We start from the raw sequence: 24,441 nt of genomic DNA, 5'->3' as shown, positions 1-24,441 counted from the left end.
GTGCGTTCCGAAACTCATTTTAGCCTAGCGTATTATCTCATCGTCACAAAAATTTATATGTTACTTATCGAAATTCAGATTTATAAATTTTACTATTGCCTTTTTAAAGACTTAATATTTAAAATAAATACTAGTGAATACTTACTTAAGAATATCATGTTTGGTTCGGAAGGATATATTGAAGATTCTATTGGGAGTAAGTCCAAAATTTGCAAGAACATTATACAGTCAATTAATTTAAAAACTCCCACGGATAGCTCACGCCCTTCTAGTTCGAAAGAGGACGTTATTATAGATGTCATAAAAGGATTGAAGTCCTCAGATATTAATAAAGGGTCAGGGTTAGATAATATTCCACCAACTTTTTAGAAAAATACTGCTCAATCCATTTTTAAACCTATACACTTAATATTTAATAAATGTTTACAAGAAGGTTTTTTCCCGTCAGTGTGGAAGTTAGCTCGTATAACACCAGTCCATAAAAGTGGATCTAAGAAAAATGTTGAAAATTATTGACCCATATCTATGTTACCTACTCTGTCGAAGCTTTTTGAAAAAATAGTACATGCGGCTATTTATCCCAGTTTGCATAATATCATAGGTGCTTATCAGCATGACTTTGTTCAAAGACGCTCTACTGTTACAAATATGTTAGTGTATACTACAGAGCTTTTTGAAAATATTGACAACAACACTCAAACTGACAGTGTATACACTGACTTCCGAAAGGCTTTCGATAGAGTGGACCATAAACTGTTACTAGAAAAGCTTTCATCTTATGGCATTTGTGGAAATCTTTGGCATTGGTTTAAATCTTACATAACCAATCGCTTTCAAAGGGTTGTCATTAACGGATATGAGTCGGACACAGTTCTGATAAGCTCCGGAGTCCCACAAGGTTCAATTCTTGATCCCCTTCTTTTCATTTTATTTATAAATGACATCAGCGCATGTTTTCAATTTAGTAACTTTCTTCTGTATGCTGATGATCTTAAGATATATCACTCCATTAGCAACTTAGATGATAGTCATCAACTACAAAAAGACTTGGACCGTTTGAGTGTTTACTGTGACAAAAATAAGTTGGATCTTAACTTAAACGAATGTAACTACATATCCTTCACACGTAAAAAAAACATTATTAACTCTACTTACTCTCTTTGTGGAACTTCTCTTGTTAAGGTCGATAATGTCCATGATTTGGGACTTAGTCTAGACAGTAAATTAATTATTGATACACATATTGATAGGATAGGTAATAAAGTGAACAAAATGTATGGTTTTATTATGCGAACTATGCGTAATTTTAAGAAACCCTCAACGTTGTTACTTTTATACAAAACGCTTGTACGATCACAACTTGAATATGCTGTTTCTATTTGGAACCCACTTTACAGTAAATACATACAGTATCTTGAATCAATACAAAAAAGATTTTTACGCAGTATGCATTACAGGTGTACAAGAGCCAATATTTCGTATGATCAATTGCTTGAAAAATACAATATTCTAGATTTAAAAGCCAGACGTGAACAACTTGAAGTAATGCTTCTATATGATATATGCCATAATAAATATGATTGCATTGATCTAACACGCAAGGTGTATTACCGAGTTCCTGTGCGTCATCTCTCTAGGGCTACATGCGCTCATCAACTTTTTGCCTTAAAAAAGTGTCGTACAAATGCTGGCATGCGCTCTCCAATTCCTAGGATGGTCTCATCTTATAACCAAAACTTCCTTGACATTGACATACTAGAAACAAGAGTGGGTACCTTTAAGAAACTGATATTTAACAAGTTGCATAAAATAATTTCGTAATCTTTGTGACTAATATTGTTATATAATGTGGATAAGTTTTAATATATATATTTGTATGATTCTATGTATGTGTATATGTATGTATTTTAAAACCTTTGGGATAAGGTGAGTTTAGTGAATTTGTTTCTCCAACACAAATAAGTAATCTGTGGATAACGTAGTTGATTATACATGTATTTATATTGTAAGAATTGTAATTATTAAGTAAGATGTCATGTATAGTTGTTTGATGTTCCCAATAAATAAAATAAAATAAAATAAAATTATTGAAAGTTGTCCACTTTCACCACGCTCTTTTGAATGCCCTCCGCAACGCAAAAACCTAGAGACAGGGGGCCTACTCCTAAAATCGATATTCGATAAATCGTCGCATTAGTCGTGTCGAATAAGTAATAAATGTCGAAACGATGATTGAACGAACGAAACATTATTCGATATTATCGGTCCTAACCCTACTCTTAGTTGAAAATGTCAGAGACGAATATTCGAATTTCACAAATAATCAAACGTCACTTTTACGATAATCTCAACGACATCTTCTAGGCTGTCGATGCTGTTATAGTTTCAAGTTGTATAGATATATTTGCCATATAATAAATATGATTGAAATATGTGATTTACTATTCAACAGGATTTTTTACTTATAAGTCATTTTGTTGATCGTTTATGCGTAGTAATAATGCAAATGGACGCCTGTGAAATAGGAAGTCGACGAGAAGGGTTGAGTCACTTTTTTTTAACATTTTATTATCCGCAAGTTTTGTATTATTTATTCAATTTTTAATGGTCATATTATATTCATTACATATTTTTTTAACATTTACATTATGTGTAAATGATACCAAATTAGTGGTGCAGAGTCTGGCATGGTCCTTAGCGCCATATTTTGACTTTTGACACTTAACAGCGACATAGCACAGATAATGTTTAGGTTTGAACATATTTCATTCACACTAACATCGTAAAAAATCAAAATATTAGTCTATGGTAACGATAAACGATAAGGATTTCGAACATTTGTTAGAGTAGGATAGTTGCGATATATTCGGAGTATTATCGTATCGTTCCGAATGTATCGTTGTCGATTTTGCGAGTAGACCTCCAGAAATCTTACGCAAGTAAATAATACGAGAACCACAGTTCCAAACAAAACTGTTACTTTTAATCTGCAAAATTGCAGTAATTTTACTTTCAACTTTTGATTTTTTTTATGAGGGTTTGATATTTATAATTAACATTGTTAAATATTATCTTAATTGTTTCTCTTACTATAACCTATAACACTTTTCTAGCTAGTCGAGGTGTAAAGTTGTATGTTTCACACGAGAGCAATTTTTTTTTGTCTCGTGCCTTTAAATCACTCACTACCTCAGTAGTCTATATTAGAATCACTCGCTACGCTCGTGAGTCAATTCTAGACTGCTTCGCCAAATCGTGATTTAAAGTAAGCACTCGCAGCAAAAAATAACTTAGCTCACTTGTTGAACAAATTACTATTTCCGAAAATAAACAAAAATAGAATTGAAGATCACTGCAACAAGGTTCCTTTGCACAGGATGCCGGCTACATTATGGGTATCAATCACAACGGCGCCTATTTCTGCCGTGAAGCAGTAATGTGTATACATTATTTTGTTTCGGCCTGAAGGGCGCCGTAGCTAGTGAAGCTACTGGGCAAATGAGACTTAACATATGTCTCAAGCTGACGAGCGCAATTGTATTGCCGCTGCATTGTAATGGGCAGGGCGTATTAATTACCATTAACGGAACGTCCTGCTCGTCTCGTCCCTTATTTTCATAAAAAAAAAACAATGATACTTTGTGCCACCCCTAACAAACCATAACTGATGCCGGATCATATTACCCCCGGATCTGTTCTATTTAAAAAATGATTCTCGTCCATTCCATCTTTAAATTTAAATTGTCCTAGAAATTAATTTTAACTATTTTTATCCTACTTACACATTTTCCATCCTTTTATCTCTGTTCGATTTGATCCTGATCTTACTAGAAATTTCCATTAACTTTACAAAACTCAAAATTTTCTATACTGTGTATATAAATTTGCTGAGCTACGAGTATTGCTGATGTAGCAGTCGAATTTATGGGTATGTCCGATATGCACTGCGAGCACTGCACAGTGCTATCACTGTAGAAAAATTCGTTCCGTTATGGACTGCCAGTATACTGCCGCAGTACCCTAAGGAAATATATGACGTCATAAATCGCCACCATATTCTACTGTGAGCACTGGCGTTTTCGAGGTAAGGTACTCGCAGTACTATGAACACGTGATCAGTCAAAACCACTCGAGTGCCTTACGTTTTATAAACAATACCTACAGTTTAATCCCAAATATTTTTAATTTGACAGTACTCCAACAACAGTTTTTTTATGAACTAGAAAACTTTAATACACTCATTTGAATGCTGCGTCAATAAATGCGGGTGACAGTATACGGGATTGCGTTTCGTTTTAAGCAGTAACCAGTATAACTAACTATAAAGGAACGGATTCACAGTATACTCAATTGACGTCACACTGTACAGTGGTCGCAGTGCATATCCGAACATACCCTATAAATACCTTGAAGTTTGACAACTCTCGTCATGCACGTCGGAGTGTTGCTACGCGACAATACGTAGACCTACTTGCTATACTTGCGACGTTTGCTGCCTTCGGGAGTCGAAACAGCAGCCCCAGCACTAACTGAAGTAGCTTGGACATGAGAAAGAACCAAAGTTTGATAGAATCATTCGTAGAGTAGGTTCTATAATATCTATCTATAGTATTTATATATTAATACAATATTTGTGCTGCAGAAGAGGGCTATTCGCGCTACTTATAACCTAGGTCCTAAAGAATAATTGAGAGCAAAATTCAATTAAATTAACATCTTGACTGCTCCTTCTCAATATATTCTTGATAATGTAATGTATGTTCATAGGCACATAAGTGAATTTGCCAGAAACTGTCATAACCATAATGTTAACACCAGGAACAGACATAAACTTATGATGCCTACTACTCGGCTAAGTCGAGTTAGTATGTCTTTTGTGGGGCGATGTATATGCTTTTACAACAAGATCCCAGAAAATGTTCAAAACAAAAGTATAACGTTATTCAAAAGAATTGTTAAAAAACGTTTGTGTGCTATAATATAAATGACTTTCTTAATGATACCACAGATTGGGAATGGAGTGACCGCCCTCAGGCTATTAAATAATAAGTTTAAATGTACAATATTACTTTGTAAACATATTTATTCGATGAAAAAAAAAGGCCCGCTGAGTTTGTTGCGCCCATTCTTCTCAGGTCTGAGGCATTCATTTTGGAATGGGTGGTAGTTTTTTGACTTTCAATAAGTGATGTCACAAACTATTTTGAATAAAAATATTTGAATTTGAATCTATAATATATCTATTACTCTTATTAATATATATCTATTATTAGATATTAGATATACAAGATTGGTAGAGTAGGTACCAAACACAAGAAAAATATTGTAAAATAGAGCGAGCTTATAGGTGCATTTTATTACAGATATGTCTTTAAAACATTACATTTTCTCCAAATGAATCTAAGCATTTCAAATCATCTGAATAACTATATTATCTATGTAGTATGATAAACAAAGGATAACTTTTTATCTAATACATCTCATAAGTCCCGAAGTTGGTCGACTGAGTCTAGGCCAAAATAAAATTTTGTTGATAAAAATTAAATAAATTAAATAAAAAATATTTATCAAATATGTTTGCAAATAGTGGAAGAGCGCTCGCACTGAACGCGAGAGGTCGCAAGTTCGAGTCCCGCATTGTTCATAATTTTTTTTTACAAATTTAATTTGTGTAATTAATCCCAGAATTGAGAGGATATCATTTTAAAAAAAAGTAACAAATTGTTAATAATATTATTCTAAATAGTACTCTATTTTGCATTCAGAGCAAAAGCATCACAACCATTTCATCAAAAATTTTCCAGAGACTCCTCTCGATTAATATCACTAAGCTCATTATTTATAACAATATAGTTAGCTTTATAGAAGTTATTCTTATTTTGAGGCTCAATAACAATATTTAGCGGGAGATGGAAATGGTCTATTTTTGTTAAAGGTACAGGTGAGAGTTCAATTTTAGCGCAAGAGTTATTGCTTAATACTAGGTCCAAAGTTTAACCTTCACCATTGTACAAAGCTGGAAAATCGACAAGACAATAATACATGTAAAATAGCTGGGTGTAGTGGATGTCTAAGCATCGATCTGATTAGCTGATGTTCCATAAAATTTGAGCAAAGTTAAAAACACCAACTACTAATACATCACTGTTATCTACCTGAAAAATAGTACTATTGATCCAGTCTAATTGATTTTTAAGCCCAAAACAGTGTTAAAGGTGGTGGCAAGTATACAGCGCAATATATACTTTTAAAGATATTTTTACCAACAATTTTTACCATTCGTGGAGTTATTATTATCCACAAATCCTCATTAGTACTTTCGTAACAAAAAAGTACATTCTAGTTAGTCCCTTTCGGAGATATATCAGGAATCCAACGCCATCAGATTTAGCACTATTCCGGGCATGACGCAGTAATCCTTCTCTCTCAGCACAAATGCGGCATCAGCACGGCACCTCGCACGAAGCTCAATGTGGACTTTTACAATATGAAGAGAAACCACAACTCAAACACCATCAACTCACACTTTGAGACGAAACAGCCGGCGTTTTTCTTTTTTTTGTTCGTGACTTCTGATTTATTACGTACACGCCAGATATCTCGACCGAGCTATAGTAGGATATCTGCTGTGTTCGTCAATTTTGAGGGTAGGAGAAATCTTTCTACTCTTTGCGCTTAGATTTAGCGCGTCTGCTTCTAAGCGTGTATCTACAGTTCCCATAGTGATAACGCAGAAATGGCTGGTATGTGTTGCGTTCAATCGGCATTCGGACATATCATTTACACAGATCCTCTCATCTCCTCCGTTGAAGACTTATTCTTGGGTAATTTCAACGGACATAATGCCGACTGGCTTGAGTCATGCCATATACTACGTAGGGCATATTTTTATCTGCGCATATTTTTTGGATTTGTAGCTTCAGATGAATACATCACTGCTCTAGTTCTATTGTGGCTCTGGGTCCAAAGAATGCTGCAAAACTTCAAAGATCAAATGCAATGCAATAAGCACGCCGTCTCGGAGAGCAGCTTTCAAGTTACCCGTCTGGAACACGTAAGTCCTGGGCTTTATCTAATCCACAAACTTGGATCTCCTGCTCACCACCTGGATATTATGCATCACATTAACATAGCATATCTTAAAACCAAACACCGGAATGAAAAGCGCATACAAATTTCTAAAAGGCTGGAAACGATGTGATTCCTCTGGAGAATGTGGACTTCGGTGATGAATGAACATTATTGTAACTATCGTATGGTTTAGATATAGAGATAGAAACAAATAGAAACCTAATGAAACGAGAGCATGTTTGTGACGTAAATCAAGCTAAAGGAAAAACAGGAAATGATGTAAATCAATTTACATTAAACAACGTAAGTAGTTTAAATCGAAAAGATAAGCTTGAGTATTTAAAAGTAAGCAATTAATTGGAAAGTAATTATTGTTATATACACGTCATGTTGTCGAGGTCTAAAATGAAGTTCCTTTATTCTTTAGTGAAATTCGTTGTGTTTCTTCAGGTTTTTCTGCAAAATGTAGCGTGGACTAGACCGGCTTTTAGTAATTATTATGTACCAGGATTTTCAATGGCACTTTTAGGGCCCGATGCTCTTTTACAAATAAAGATGAGTATGCCGGATATACCTAATCAATAAGTTTTATTCAAGATTACTTCACGAGCCCATTTTGGTAAGCAGTTTATTTCTTCAAGTCTTTCCCCCTTATTCATAATAGTCTGCTAACTAAAAGCATTGTTAATTCTCACTCTGTCTTCTTCTATTGACCTAAGTCAGAATGAGACTCCTTAGCGGCTGTTTAAAGTTAGCGGACCATTGTGAATAAAGGGGTTCCCGGGTGCTAGAAATGCATTATTGTACCTTTTGTGGTCTAACTTGAATTACGCCTGGATTTAAATACAGTGAAAAATTTACTTTATTATAATAGACTTAAGCCTAGCGCTTAAATATTACAATTTAAATATTACTGTAAAGTGATCGATTCTATTATTGGTTTTCAAACTAGAGATAGAGATTTGTAAGATTTTAAGCTTAGACTGACGATACATCTCTAACATTTACTGGTGTCTCGTGAGAATAGTTCTTTGATGTGGCGCAAAAAGGTATTAATACGGCTTGTCTCTGGTTAGCATTCCATTCCTGAACATTACATAGTGATAAAAAACATTCCTTTTTCGATTAGAAATGGCAATATCAAATAAAAGCCAAAAAATGTTCATACTCCCTATCTAGAGACTGCCATTGTCCACAAATAATATATATCACATCAATCAATTTGAAGAACATATACATAGTCTTTCTGACAAAATTCATAAGCTTTACTTTATTTTCAAACAGCTCAGACATGCCGCTAAAACGAAGGTTATAAGAATGGTATATATTTGGCGTCTGTCATATCATAATAATTGTAGGTGTGGCGTAGCTAAAACAAAAGTTATTGAACTAGAACGAGCGTTAAGGTTAATTATTAAAATCTGTGTGTTTAAGCCTAAGCCTTACAACATTTTAATGTTTTGTCTGTTAGGAAATTATATATTTTACTTACTACTCTTCGTAAACATGCGAACTTAGATTAAGGATTGGTCGCCACTGTGCTCCAACTAGATACCGTAGGTGAAGTTGAAAAGTGCGGCAACTAATACTACGCCCAAGTGGGCGTACTCAAGCCAGTCTCGATAAATGTGTGACGCTGACGTGCCACATGTTCTGTTTTGCTTATAATTGAAACTAAATTGCCGTTAAAGTTGCGTAGTAAAATTTTGTAAAAATAATACTACAAGAAATAAGAAAGACACTGGGATCACATGATATCATCAGTAGTTTGTATTTTATTAATTTCAGTGTAAAATAACACGAAGCGTATGTTACAAAATTTTAATCTGCCATTGAGGGTCAAGATGCCACGCACACAAGAATCAAATAGTTGCCGTAATAAAATAAGCTATTGTTCTTAGGTAGTGCGCTATCTAGTTGGAGCGCAGTGGAGACCAATCCTTAATCCAAGCATGTGAACCCTGAGCTCTATTCAAGTATCAAATCATGTCTGTGAACTGCCTATGCCTAAAACCTAATTTACACAATAATTCTATCCTTATCGCAGCGGTAAACTTAACAATTTTATGAACAAAGAACTCATTTTTTTTCTGGAATATGAGGACAAACGAGCGTACGGGTCACCTGTTGATCACCGCCGCCCACAATCTCTGGCAACACCAGAAGAATCACAGGAGCGCTGCCGGCCTTTAAGGAAGGTGTACGCGCTTTTTTTGAAGCTACCCAAGTCGTGTTGTCCCGGAAACACCGCACAAGGAAGTTCATTTCACAGCTTTGTAGTACGTGGAAGAAAGCTCCTTGAAAACCGCACTGTGGAGGATGGATGGTGAGAATGATATCCTAACATGTGGCGTGTCGTGCGAAGGTGGAATTCGGCGGCAGGAATCAGGTTAAACAGCTCTTCGGCACACTCCCCGTGATAAATGCGGTAGAAGACACACAATGAAGCGACTTCTCTACGCAACGCCAAGTGATCCAGCCGTTCACAGAGCACTGGGTCACAATATACAAATAATTGTAAACTCGAATGTAAATCAATCATTACAGTGGATAGAATACCTTACCTTCGATCATACGGAAGAAGAAGAAGCATTATTTCAAATCATCGTTTAATCTTAACGTATATTCATACCAAGTAACACACATACACTCACAAATCGTTTTGACTTTATTTTCAACTTAAATGTAAAATACAACCTTACGGTAGGCATTTTTTTTCTATGGAATAGGAGGACAAACGAGCGTACGGGTTACCTGGTGTTAAGTGATCACCGTCGCCCACATTCTCTTGCAACACCAGAGAAATCACAAGAGCGTTGCCGGCCTTTAAGGAAGGTGTACGCGCTTTTTTTGAAGGTACCCATGTCGTATCGTCCCGGAAACACCGCACAAGGTAGTTCATTCCACAAATTTGTAGTACGTGGAAGAAAGCTCCATGAAAACCGCACTGTGGAGGACCGCCACACATCTAGATGGTGGGGATGATATCCTAACTTGTGGCGTGTCGTGTGAAGGTGGAATTCGGCGGCAGGAATCACTGGCTTATTTTAGGCTGCAGTCTCTCGCTGTTGTACCTATATATCATTTTCCATCCATAGTATATTTGCATTGTATTGATCCATTCCGTAATTGTGTTGAGAAAATAAAGTGTCCTTAGATAAATTATACGTCTAGATACTGTCTCTTGCTGTTAGACAAGCGATAAAAACAAGCCAGGAATATTAGTTTAGAGTGCGTGACAAGCGCGTCTCGCGATTTGTATACAAAACGCGATTTGTGTTATAACACATTGTGTTAGTGTGCGTGAATTGCTCAAAAAAAAGGTTAGTTCTAAAGTCTATTTTTTTCAACGTTTACACAGGTGTATCTATCTAGACGTATAACGGCCGTTCCCAATATTCAGTCTATCACTTACTTGAGATAAAAATCGTAACTATCGTTGACTTTCTGTCCCAATAAACTTATCGACGGTCACACACCTTATCCGTACACGCTGTCTAGAAATTGCAATTCACGCGTCCTAATATAAGGCGATAAGAATAACTTATCGGGTATATTGGGACAGCTTCAGATTATTATAGTAGAAGTTAATAACTTATCTCTATCTGTAGATAGTAGTATATTGGGAACGGCCGTTAATGATCTGACAGTCTTATATATATATACAATAGTTTTATATTAGGTACAACGTAATACTTTTTTGCTCTTTTTAATGATATATTTTTCTTTCCAGGCATCTCTGAATATTTGGAATATAGCGTGTTCAATGGATATAAGTAATTTCACCCTTAGCAGCGAAACTGTGGATTGAAAATTACTACAAAAATAAATTACCATGGCTTTTATTTTGAATTAAGTTTCGATAACTCTCCCATTTCGTTACTTTCTTAATGTAACTGTAGAAAAAATAATAAATATTACGCACCTTAGTAAAAAATAAAAAAAATATGCTACAAAAGAAAATAAAACAATATTTCTTGTAATAATGTCTATTATTGCACAAAATACGACGTAATAAATCATAAATGGCGAACTTTAATACTAAAATATCACATTTAATTGTTTTTATTTGATTCCATTATCTTTGAGCAGCGGTTGCTTTGGTAACGCCATTCTTGTGTCGAAGCGTTTCAAATTTAACCTCTGAAACAATGAAACATTACAATTATAAAAAAGAAACAATGATCTATGTTTAAATTAGAAAAAAAAAAGGTTAATTTAATCATGTGTGCAGTAAATAGAAAACCTTTAAAAAACAGAAATACTGGGCTAACTTATACCGTCAAAAAATACATTGTAATCAGACCATAGAACTCAATTTTCTATCATAATAATCTCTATATTTTTTCTTTTGGAAGAGGAGAGCAAACGGGTCACCTTATGTTAAGTAATCATTCCGTGGCCATCTGGAGGGCAAAGCCAAACTGGCTTCGAAGAAACTGGGCGTCATAAATAGAGCACGGCAATACTTCAAGCCGGCCCACATTCTAGCGCTCTACAAAGCGCAGGTCCGGCCTCGCATGGAGTATTGCTGTCATCTCTGGTCTGGCGCACCCCGGTATCAGCTCGATCCATTTGACCGCGTGCAACGCAGAGCAGCTCGAATTGTCGGGGACCCAGTACTCTGTGAACGGCTGGATCACTTGGCGTTGCGTAGAGACGTCGCTTCATTGTGTGTCTTCTACCGCATTTATCACGGGGAGTGTTCCGAAGAGCTGTTCAACCTGATTCCTGCCGCCGAATTTCACCTTCGCACGACACGCCACAAGTTACGATATCATCCCCACCATCTGGATGTGTGGCGGTCCTCCACAGTGCGGTTTTCAAGGAGCTTTCTTCCTCGTACCACGAAGCTGTGGAATGAGCTTCCTTGTGCGGTGTTTCCGGGACGATACGACATGGGTACCTTCAAGAAAAGCGTGTACACCTTCCTTAAAGGCCGGCAACGCTCTTGTGATTCCTCTGGTGTTGCAGGAGAGTGTGGGCGGCGGTGATCACTTAACACCAGGTGACCCGTACGCTCGTTTGTCCTCCTATTCCATAAAAAAAAAAAACACCGCCGCCTACATTCTCTAGCATACCAAAGGGCTCACAGAAGTTCTTCCGGCCTTTTCGTAAGGTATATGAGCTACCCATATCATATTAACCGGGAAACACCGCACAAGGAAGCTAATGAGCTTCCAACAGCTTTGTTGTACGAATAAGAAAGAAAAATTTCTTCCTTGAAAACCGCACTGTCGAGAAACCCCAGACATCTAGACGTTGGGGATGATTTCGTAATTTGTGGCGTGTCTTACGAAGGTGGAATTCGGCGGTAGGAATCAGGTGAAACAGCTCTTCGGAACACTGTCCGTGATAAATGCGGTAGAAAACACACAACGAAGCAAGTCTTAACGCAACGCCAAGTGATCTGTAGATAGTGCTGTAGCACTGTATCGTCGACAAGTGGTTCGAGCTGATTGATACTGAGGTGCACCAGACCAGATGACAGCAATATACCATATTATATGGTCGGACCAGCGCTTTGTAGAGCGCTAGAATGTGGACCGGCTTGAAGTGAAAATTGACAGCAGTTGTTGTTAATTAAATCGATTTTTCTATGTATATACTACAGATTGACAAGGAATTCACAATACTATCAAGTAGCAAAATAAGTATAGGTAAGTAATAAATACATGAATTAATATATCTGGTATACAAACTTTATCTGTACTACTAAGTATATAAATCTGTAGCACTTAGGTTATGGATTAGTCTCCGCTGCGCTCCAAGCAACTAATTCTACGCCCAAGTACTCGAACCAGTCTCGAACAATGTGTGACGTCAATGAGACAGATGTTCTGCTAAACTTTGCTAATAATTGAATATAAAATGACGGGTTGCGTAGTAAAACTTTGTAAAAATAATACTACAAGAAGTAAGAAAGACACTGTGATTACATATAATCAGTTAATTAAATATTAATAATAAATTTAATTAATTTCAATGTAAAATAACACGGAGCGTATGTTAGAAAATTTAAAGATGCAATTGAGTGTCAAGATGCCACACAAACAACAATCTATCAGGCTATCCAAAGCTAAAACTAAGCCCAAAAAAGCTTTTGTATTTAGGTAGTGCGGTATTTAGTTGGAGCGCATCAGAGACCAATCCTTAATCTAAGCCTCTGCTTGAGAGATTTTTTAATAACTAGACGTTTTATGGCTCCGTTACACCAATTATAAGATTTTTGAGATTTCCGTCGATATTAATGAAAATTGGTATGTAGTCACATAATGTGACTGCAAATGCATCGTCTATTTAAACACGGAAGTTTAATTGAAGGTTATAGAGGTATACTATCATTGGTCTACTACCAAAAACCCCATGTCATTATCAAATTCGATCTACGACAAGCTTTATTAATAAATACCAAAACAGTGGTGTAAGTAATTTTGATGAGTAACGAATAAACAAAGACATGTTTTTATATCTAATACTGACATGCCGAGATAGATTTAAGTCCACGCCGACGAAGTAGCTGGCAGAGTTATATAAGTTATACATATAAGAAGTAGATAAACTTCATCAGCCGGAAGACGTCCACTGCTGGAGAAAGGCCTCCCCAAAGATCTTCACGACGATCGGTCCTGCGCTGCCCTCATCCAAACTATTCCGGTGATCTTAAGTTTGGGCTTTGCTTCTCCTACGGATCTCCTCATTTCTATTTCTCGATCTCGCAGGGAAAGTCCGAGCATAGCCTTCTCCATTGCCCTCTGAGCGAAAACGTGCATTCTCATCAGGCACATAGTTAGCGACCACGTCTGCGTACCGTAATTTAAAAACCTTCGTCTTCAAAGTGGTATAATAATAATATGTATGGTATATATAAGCTTACATCAATCATAATATACTATAGGTATCCAATTATGAAATCACTGCATAGACGCTGTAAATGGTTAATGTAAGAATTCTCAATATTCTTTTAAATTAAACTTTTAATCATTTTAATGTTTCATAAATATAAATGTTTTGTTACCCGTATTTTCCTCCTGAGCTGGCGCTTGATTGAGCACTGGCACTGGCTCCCCCGTAGCCTCCGTGTCCACCACCACCTGATCCCCCGTGGCCGCCCCCGAGTCCACCATCGCCGCCGTGGCCTCCTCCAAGGCCACCACCACCACCGTGGCCTCCCCCGAGTCCACCGCCGCCACCGTGCCCTCCTCCAAGTCCACCGCCACCACCATGGCCTCCTCCGATTCCAGCGCCACCACCGTATCCGCCCCCGAGTCCACCGCCACCACCGTGGCCTCCTCCGAGTCCGTCGCCGTGGCCACCGCCGTGTCCGCCACTATGTCCGCCCCCAAGTCCACCCCCGCTGCCACCGGAACCACCGTAAGCACCGCCGCCTCCTAGACCACCTCCATTACCACCACCTAGTAAATAAAAATACTAGTTTTACATTTACAAACTAGAAAGAGATCGCTGTAGGTATATTTATTGATTTAAAAAAGGCTTTTGACACCGTTTCACTCAGTATCTTGCTAAATAAGTTACAAAGTATCGGTATATCTGGATTAGCTTTTAAAATTCTTGAATATTATCTAACAAATAGACAACAAATAGTAAAAATCGAAAATTTTAAAAGCAAACCATATGACATTGCTTGTGGTATACGTCAAGGGTCCATCCTAGGCCCCTAAAAATAATAAAATTTTTGATCTACATAAATGATATTGGAAACCTGGGATTGACCGGAGATGTATCCTTATATTATGTTGATGGCACATGCTTATTTTATTTCGGAGATTCAATCCATGAAATCATCTCGAACGCACAAGCGGATTTAGATACACTAAATGAGCCATTCATACAGTACAATTTACTGAGTATAAATGTTGCTAAAACCTCTTATATGCTTTTTACTGCAAAAAACAAAAAAGTTCCAAAATTTGTTCCCTTAATTATAAATAACAAATAATTGAAACAGTCAGAAGCAGAAAATATCTTGGTCTTGTACTGGATTCTAAATTAACATGGCAAGCTCATTTAGATTATCTGCAGTCAAAAATTACATCATTGACTGAAGCTTTGCGTAAATCTGCACGATGTATACCACATCCATAGTATAATTTATAACTCGTTAGCCAAGCCTTTGCTGGAATACTTAATAAAAATTTGGGGATGTGCATATATAACTTATTTAAAATAACTTCAAATATCACAAAACAAACTGTTAAGAGTTTTGTTCCAACTCGATTATCACTTCCCGACTAGAGAACTATATAAGAAAACTAATCAACTATCAATATGTCAGTAATACAAATATAAAGCATGCATACTACTTAGGAAAATACTCTTAAATTCCGTACATACCCAAAACACTTAAACCCGAAACAAACAAACTAAAACTAACTAAAGCTAGGACAAATTATGGTAGGAAAACTATACAGTTTGAGGGAGCCCTACTATATAATGACTTGCCGAAAGATATATTTGAGCAAAAATCTTATCCAAAATTTAAAGCTAAATTAAAAAAGCACTGTCAATCACAATATATAGATTGTTACCATAGAACATAGCGAGTTTTGAATTTATTATTGTTTAAAGTCACCGTAACTATAAAACTATAAAATTTATGCTTTCTTTTATATTTATTTAGAATCATTGTTCTCATATAAGTGAACTTTTATTCTTTATGAGAAATAAACTCTAAACCTAAACCTAACTCACTTTGAGACATACTCTACGAAAATTTAAAAAAATATGCAATTATTTAAACTACTCTATGCGAGGCTTCTTTGTACACGATGCTGGCTAGGTAAATACCATAGCGATGCGTTTTCTGCCGTGTTCACGCCATTATCAAGCATTATTATTGTTGTTTCGCTTTGAAGGGCACTCTAACTATGAAATTACTGGCCTAATCACTAATGAGACTTAGCAATTATGAAAGTCCTGTTCGTGACGTCAATTTCTCCGAAAAAAAATTCAAATATCAAAAATTTAAATGCTAAAAAAGTACATTATTCTATGAGTTATAATAACTTGACTTTAAAAAACGTTTGTAGCATAGTTTTAATAGAGGGTTGACTTTCGTTTGAAATAAATAGAATCTATTTCTTCTTTTTTTGACATTGATACACACATATGATACATGATTTATTCTTTCGAATAAAATAATATAAATTGTACTGATCTCACAGTAACACAAACGTAAAATATTTAAGTTTTGCCCTAAGATTGAGAATAATATAGACTTTTTTAATATTAATTGTTAATCAATATTGATATCTAATCAATGGTATTAATACCATTTACTATTTTTTTTAACCTAAAAAACGTTAGAATAGATAGAAGTTACAACTAAATTATATTTTTAAAAAAATGTGCAAGTAGTCTTATACTAATTTTCGTTGGGGTGATACTATTCTTTTAAAGTTTTTCCGCGAAATATTGATTAGCAACCATTTGAGCAATTCTCGATAAATTTATTTTATGATTAGTTTTCAATTCTAATGCACGACCCTCGGACTATTAATTAATAAATTTTATTGCAACGAAATTCTATTTAAAAAAAGAAGCCTAGTAAGTTTCATGCGCCCGCTATTCTCAGTAATTTACAATCCTACTATGGAAAAAAGATATTATTTCAATTTGAATTTGAATACAAATACAAAAAAAAATATACCAACAGCACCTTTTCGGAAACTGCCTTCGTATTGACACATTGATGAGAAAACCGGACCGAGAGTAAATCATTTATCTCCTACAAATATGCGAGCGATGAAGAAATCTAAATATAACGCGTTTTTCATTTGTTTGTGTATCGAATATTTTTTGATATTGGTTTGAAGTAGTAGTAATTATAGTATCGCGATTGGCCATGAAGTGTAGGTAATTCGGCTAAGTTTGAAAGCGAACAATTGTTTAAAAAAAAAAAGTGGATTTCGGCTCCTTCTTTTACAAGATTATAGCCTTCATCTGTCAATCTATCAATGACTGCACGTTTCATACAATCTAGTGAATCGCTTTTTTCTTAGAGAGTTTCGACTGGCCTGCAAACAATGAATAATATTATAATAATATTGACACACTTTTTACACAAATTATCTTGCCCCAAGTTAAGCATATACAGCCCGTGTTATGGGTTACCAGACAATGATATATTTAATACAATATACTTACTTAAACATACATAAATACATTTAAACATCCATAACTCGGAAACAAACAAACATAAGCCTGTGACTGCCATTATCTTTTTTTTTGACAGAACAAAATGACTTCAAATCCCAAAATGACGTCCATGCGTTCAATTTAAATCGTCATGTCAAATTGATACTTGTAACTAATTTGCCAAAATTAAAATACTATATTGTGTATGTATTGAGACCCTTGACTACGTCTTGTGCTTACATCGCTAAGTTATTCCGCTTGGTGAAAATGTACTGTTTTTAACATCTAATTTACTAAAGTTTTAATATTAAATTGCTCAAACGTGGGCAATTCTCTATTTATGTCCGTTCCAATACTTGATTTCGATTTGCACCTATGATTGGATTGATACATAAAAAATATATCTAGTTATTTAGAAATTGTATTGGTGCTCACACTTCTGAGGGAGAAATTATTATTATTGCAGAACTAATTTGAGGTCTAGTATCCCTTGGCATATTCAAGACCAATGCCAGCAATGCTCCAGTAAACGAATTTTTGTTGTTATAGCTAACGAAGGACCTCGTAATTATGTTAAAAAAACATTTGTTGGCTTATGTGTGACGGTTAAATATATTACATTATAGGTACAGCCGTTAATATGTAATAACTAGTAGCATGTAATAATACTTACCACCGCCAAATCCACCACCACCACCTCCTCCTTTTCCAAAACCACCGCCGCCCCCGAAGCCTCCTCCGCCGCCGCCGCCGCCTCCCCCGCCGTAACCTCCACCGCCATTACTTCCGTAACCACCTAGAACAATGAATTTGGTGCTTTTGTAAAGATTTTTAAGTAAAACACAGTTCCACAGCTCGTAAATTGTAATATATATTACGAATTCCGAGCAAGGTACGTTAACAATAATAATGACTGCATTAAATATTATATTTTCAGAATGTGTTCCGTAAAAAATTACATTTGTTGTTAATTCTTTTTAGAAAAAGTCTTCTTTCATCGGTTTCATTCATAATGGGTTGCAGATAAGAAATACTTTATTATTACTTTATAATTAATAGTTCAGAGTTTCTTGCGCCGCTTCTTCTCTCTCAGAGCGCCATTTGTTTCCGAAGCGGTAGTAGTGTCTAGTATATTAGAATTGACATCAAAAGGAATTCTAGAGGAATCAATTTTGAGAAAATAAATGCCTTTTATGACTTTGAAAATGAGAGAAAATAAAATATTGTTGAGTATACTATTAAAATTCAGTGTATTAAAGGGGATAGCGATATGGAACAAACAGGTAAGAAACGACTAGTAGATTACAAATATATACATCATATACACACACGCAAACACAAACTCACACACACATGAAGTCGTACAGTATAATCACCAAAAACAAAATAGCAACAGGAATACTAGTTACTTCTTTTTGAATGGTATTTTACAAAATTTAAATTCTTTGATTGAATTTAATTGAATTAATTTAAGACATGAATTTGGAGAGAGAATGAGATTCAAAGGCCGACAACGCATCACCTGACCGCTACTTTTGTAAATATCTATATTAAAATAGATTACATTATGTGTTTAGATGTTTTATAAAACATGATAATGTCAGATGTTTTCCTTTGGGAAATATCAACTTATCATTTTTTTTGAACAATAATTTAGCATCAAATGTTAAAATTAATGGTGTTCCTTTTATAAGTAAATTACCCTTATGATGAAGCCTTTCGATCGGTATGATAAAGCTACATGATATTATTTTCTCGTATAGCGGGTTCTATTCCCGGTTCAATGAGGCAATTATTAAAAAAAACTAAGAATGCAGTATAAAATTGTGCTTTTAAATTTAAAAAAAGTATTCTCTCTGTGAAATGTTACATCTACAATATTTAAGCTACATCCCCCCATGTGGCATAGCCGTGGGATATACTGTATATATAATTTGTAAAATTTCCACATCAACAAAATCTACTCATATAAAAATACGGTGTTAAAATGTTAGTACCTGGCGCCGCTTGTATACAAGCCACAAGCCCTAAGGCCACACAGACTACTGCAAACTTCGCCATTACAAACAATACTACAATAATTCCCACTCACCTTCCACTATATATAGGCCAGTGCTTATGTCATTACCAGCTTACATGTGCTTCAGTTTTTTCGCTAACTTTTTGCAATTAATATGAATTAGGATGAGTAAAAAACTCAATCAGCACTTAGCTTATAGCATTCAACACAAATGGTAAAACTTCTTTTTGCATCTAATTGTGATTCTGTCTTCGTAAAGTTTCGCCTATCTTGAGGACTAATCATCTCCTTTTTTTTTGAAGTAAGTTAAAAAAAGTCTTGTTGAAATTATTTAGACCTTTATCAGATGAAATTATTGTAACAGTTAACCCATCTATTACCTTTCGTGGTCACCCTTCGGTGGAAAAAACTGACGAAAAATACTGGGAGAATAGTCTACTCTGGGGGTAGACTGTTCCAATGTGCTTTTTCAAAAAATATTGTGGTTTCATCGCTTTAGACATTTATTTTGTCTTCATCACCATCATCAGCTGGAAGACGTCCACTGCTGGACAAAGGCCTCCCCCAAAGATTTCCACGACGATCGGTCCTGCGCTGCCCTCATCCAACGTATTCCGGCGATCTTGACCAGATCATGGGGGTTTACTAACACTGCGTCTTGCGGTACGTGATCGCCATACGAGGACATTGTCTTAATCTTACAAAATCCATCAAATGAGTTACAAATACAGCTTATTTTTTAATTATTTCCCATAACATGGATATCATCCCCACCATCTGGATGTGTGGCGGTCCTCCACAGTTCGGTTTTCAAGGAGCTTTCTTCCACGTACTACAAAGCTGTGGAATGAACTTCGTTGTGCGGTGTTTCCAGGTCAATACAACATGGGTACCTTCAAAAAAAGCGCATAGATCTTCCTTGAAGGCCGGCAACGCTTCTGTGATTCCTCTGGTGTTGCAAGAGAATGTGGTCGGCGGTGATCACTTAACACCAGGTGACCCGTAAGCTTATTTGTCCTCCTTTTCCACAAAAAAAATTAAAACAAGTTCTGCAAAGTCTGAAAAAAGCGGCTTTCATGTAATATAAAAAATATGATAGCTCATGAACCCCGCTAGTTGGAAAAGTCAAATAAAAGGTGTAAGTATACTAAAACAGTAAGGTTTGTAATGGCATATGTTTTATTGATGCACAAAGAGTTTTATTTCAGTACCATGCCAATGTATGAGGATACATTGTGGTTGTTCTCATTTATAAGCTTAATTTGAAAACACAAAGTATTGTCAATCAGGTCAACTATGAATTGTTCGCTAAAATTTTGTGAATCTCTCAACATTCTCAACATTCTTTGAGGAGGCGAGAGCGGAGCCGCGGCTGGAGGACTCACATTCCATAAATAGCACTTATCGTAACTAGAATTAGATTAATTAATTAAATTGTTAAAGAATACGCAATTATTTTTGGACTTGTTTCTGCATATTATATCTATTGTTTTGGAATAATGTTTTTGAAGTCGGTTGTTTATTTGTTAAATTTTATATAGGTTTAAATAATTATACTAATAATGTACATACAAATTCTAATGTAGGTACTTACTGACATATTCCAGAATTTTAACTAAGAATAAAATATATTTAATATTTAATATCAATAAAATATATTTTTAATAAATAACGTTTCATTACATTATCATATTAATTTACATTAAATTTAAGTTACAACCTAAGCTTTTATTAAGTTATACAATTTCAATATTAAAAAGTTTAACTTAGATTAGTTTAAGTTATTACTTCTGTCGGGCGTTCCGAGATGCACACGTTTTTTATATTTTAAAATTATACATAAAATATTATAAATAAATCTACAACAAACATCACAGACATAATTATAAATTTAAATTGTCCGACTTATGGAATACTTACATTAAAATTTTATAAGGATAAAGTAGAATGGAAATTTAATCTAATGAACAAAAATAATTTCAATAACATTGGAATTAAAATATTAAAATAGTGTTTATTTTTTTTACATCTTAATATTATTGTCTAGCAACATTATAGTTTCAAAACTTTGGTCCTAAAAGCAGAAAACTTATCATTAAAAATGTCTATATACGTCATCAACTTTCGGAAGGTATACACTACAGGTGTGGAATACAGCATGAGTGGAACAATATGAATTGATTCGAATTTTTTATTATTAAAAACTGCAGAGCTATTGTGGCCCTTTTTTATATTAGAAAGGGCAAACGCGCACGAGACTCACGTGATGACAAGTGGTGAGAGAAGCGCTCATGGACATCCACAACACCAGGGATCAAGAATTGCGTTGCCAGCCTCCAAGGTGTCTCAGTGTCGATAATTTTTGAAACCAAAAAAATAATAGTAGGATCAAACCTATTGGAAATGGAAGAGTTTCTATTTCTAATGGGTTTCATCCTACTGTTTTTTTTAACATTTTCTAAGGTTTCGGCACTGATCTATATGCTCTATGCCTGACGAGTCGTATCGGTTCGGGAAAACTGTAATCGCGACTTGATTCCATAAAGTGGCTGTGCGAGGTAAGAATGCCAGATGCTAACATGATGCAGATGGATTTTTTTCCATTTGGTATCAACTCGAACAACTCCTTTCAGATGCTACTCCCTGTGATATATGCGGTAGAAGATGCAGACAGAAACCACAGCTCTAGGCAACGCAAAGAATCAAGCAAAATTTATTTCAATGTTCCATAAAGTTTTTGGTATTTCCTTATGAAAGTTTCGATTCCGTCAAATGTCCAATTAGTATTCGCTTGTCCAATTAGTATTAGGCCGGAAAGCCTCTTAAATTCCATTAAATCTTTGGCATTAATAGTTGTTTTACCTTTTAGGATTTACATTTGTTTTGACATAAGATATGAGGGAACTAACAATATAGGATAGCGAAGGAACTTGTGACTAGTAATAGTTAAGTAATACATATCAAGTCTCCTAAGCCCAAGGACATGCAAGAGTACTTGTTGCAAGCCCCGCGCTTTGTTGTTGACATGGCTGCCAAAACCGTCATTTGTCAAACTGTCATTTTATTATATTTTATATAAGGTTTTAGTGATATTACAAAATAGTTTATTACCTAAAGAAATTATTGTGTTATCGTCTGACCCGATGAACAATCACAATATTGTTTATCAATAACAATTTATAAATTATTATAATGCAACACATCCGTGAAGATCTATTTGCTTATAAAATATTCATATTAACATATATTAAATGTTCATTTTATCTCTGTGTACCATTGACTGAAGTATATCTGACGTAATTTATCGAGATGCGTTTAAAATCTTTATTTGTAGATACTTGTGTTACATTGACCTCGGAAATGCCCCCAATATTCAGTCTCTTACTTGAGATAAAAAGATAGAAATCGTAATAGTAGTAAGAGATAAAAATCGTAACTATCGTTGACTTTTCTGTCCCAATAAACTTATCGACGGTAACTAACCTTATCACGCTGTCTGTCAATGGGACGACGTATAGCTTACCAGCGATAGAAGTTTGTATGGAAATTGCAATTCACGCGTCCCAATATAAGGCGATAAAAATGACTTATCAGGTATATTGGGACAGCTTCAGATTATTGACAGCTAGTTACTGACAGTAGAAGGGAGTAATTTATCTCTGTCTATAGATAGTATATTGGGAACGGCTGTTAGTCTCATTAGCCTAAAGAATGACAAATTAGCCTAAAAAACAGAGTAAGAAAAACTGAATTAAAGAAAAATTGCGATTTTTATTCATTCAATTCAAGAAGAAAGAATAAATAACTTTACGTGCGGTTTAATAAGTAAACTAGAGTTAAGGGCTTTAATAGGTCCTGGTATTCAATTTTACAATAAAATACATGGCAATAGCATGATTCTTTTTTTGGTTCTGCGGAAGTCGTCTTAAATTGTATAACATTACTAGCTGACCCAGCAAACGTTTTATTGCCGATATTAAAATCGCGATACAAAACTAACTGTTGATGGTAGATGGGTGAAAATTTTAAGTTGTGTGTATTTTTTAATGCTGACTCATAATCAAACAAATTTAAAAAAAATTAAAAAAAAAAATTGGCGTGGACCACCCTTAATATTTAGGGGGATGAAAAATAGATGTTGTCCGATTCTCAGACCTACCCAATATGCACTCGAAATTTCATGAGAATCGGTCAAGGCGTTTCGAAGGAGTTTAACTACAAACACCGCGACATGAGAATTTTATATATTACTAGCTGACCCAGCAAACGTTGTATTGCCATATAAGGTAATAAAAAAAAATATATTGATATTAATTTTGGCGGTATAACAAAAATCATTATATTCGATTGCCATCTTGCAACTCTATTCCGTACCCGTGGATGGAAGAGAACAATATTAAAATCGCGATACAAAAGCAAGTGTTGATCGTAGATGGGTGAAAATTTGAAATTGTATGTATATTTTAGGCTGAATCATAATTAAACAAATTAAAAAAAAATGTCAAAAGAATTCAAAAAAATGCTAAGGGTGAACAACCCTTATCACTTAGGGGTATGAAAAATAGATGGTAGCCTATTCTCACACCTACTGAATATGCATATAAAATTTGGTAAAAATGAGTAAAGCCGTTTCGGAGGAGTAAGTTAACTAACATTGTGACACGAGAATTTTATATATAAGATTAAGATATTAACTAGTCTAAGTTGATATATGATTTAAAAGATGGGCTCGGAGTTCCTTATCAGTTGGAACTAATTGAAATTTTTAATGTTTTGAAAAATAGAGGCAAATTTAAAAGCTAATGTCAAGTTACCCTATTCCTAATACCACAGAGTAGGGATGAATACTTACGTACTAATACTATTATAGTACGTAAGTATTGCCGATACTAATACTATATAAAGTAAGTATCCATCCGTACTTTGTTTAAATAAGCAGCTATTGATTGAGGAGATAGGACTGAAATAGACAAATAAGAAGAACGACATGGGTACCTCCAAAAGAAGCGTATACTCCTTCCTTAAAGGCCGGCAACGCTCCTGTGTTTCCTCTGGTGTTGTTAGAGATTGTGGGCGGCGGTGATCACTTAACACCAGGTGACCCGTACGCTCGTTTGTCCTGCTGTTAAGAATAAGGAAAAATAGACAACAACGAAAATGGTTCAAGTAGGAATTGAAAATATTTCTGACTA

General features: G+C 35.2%; 2 long non-coding RNA genes across 2 annotated transcripts; one reads left to right on the top strand and one right to left on the bottom strand.

The window, feature by feature from the left end:
* The first annotated feature begins 7,436 nt into the window (after window positions 1-7,436).
* Window positions 7,437-10,923, top strand: LOC126976443 (uncharacterized). Its single transcript, XR_007731905.1, has 2 exons — window positions 7,437-7,690; window positions 10,805-10,923. It is a non-coding gene; the product is annotated as an uncharacterized LOC126976443 (long non-coding RNA).
* A 121-nt stretch (window positions 10,924-11,044) lies between these two features.
* Window positions 11,045-19,288, bottom strand: LOC126976442 (uncharacterized). Its single transcript, XR_007731904.1, has 4 exons — window positions 19,227-19,288; window positions 17,903-18,025; window positions 14,090-14,486; window positions 11,045-11,214 (listed from the first exon to the last, which is right to left on the bottom strand). It is a non-coding gene; the product is annotated as an uncharacterized LOC126976442 (long non-coding RNA).
* Between the last annotated feature and the right edge of the window lie 5,153 nt (window positions 19,289-24,441).

The sequence above is a fragment of the Leptidea sinapis genome, chromosome 40 (assembly GCF_905404315.1).
Source record: "Leptidea sinapis chromosome 40, ilLepSina1.1, whole genome shotgun sequence".
Lineage (NCBI taxonomy): Eukaryota > Metazoa > Arthropoda > Insecta > Lepidoptera > Pieridae > Leptidea > Leptidea sinapis.
Note: the sequence above shows the minus strand (reverse complement) of the source record. Positions and strands in the feature narration are given on the sequence as shown.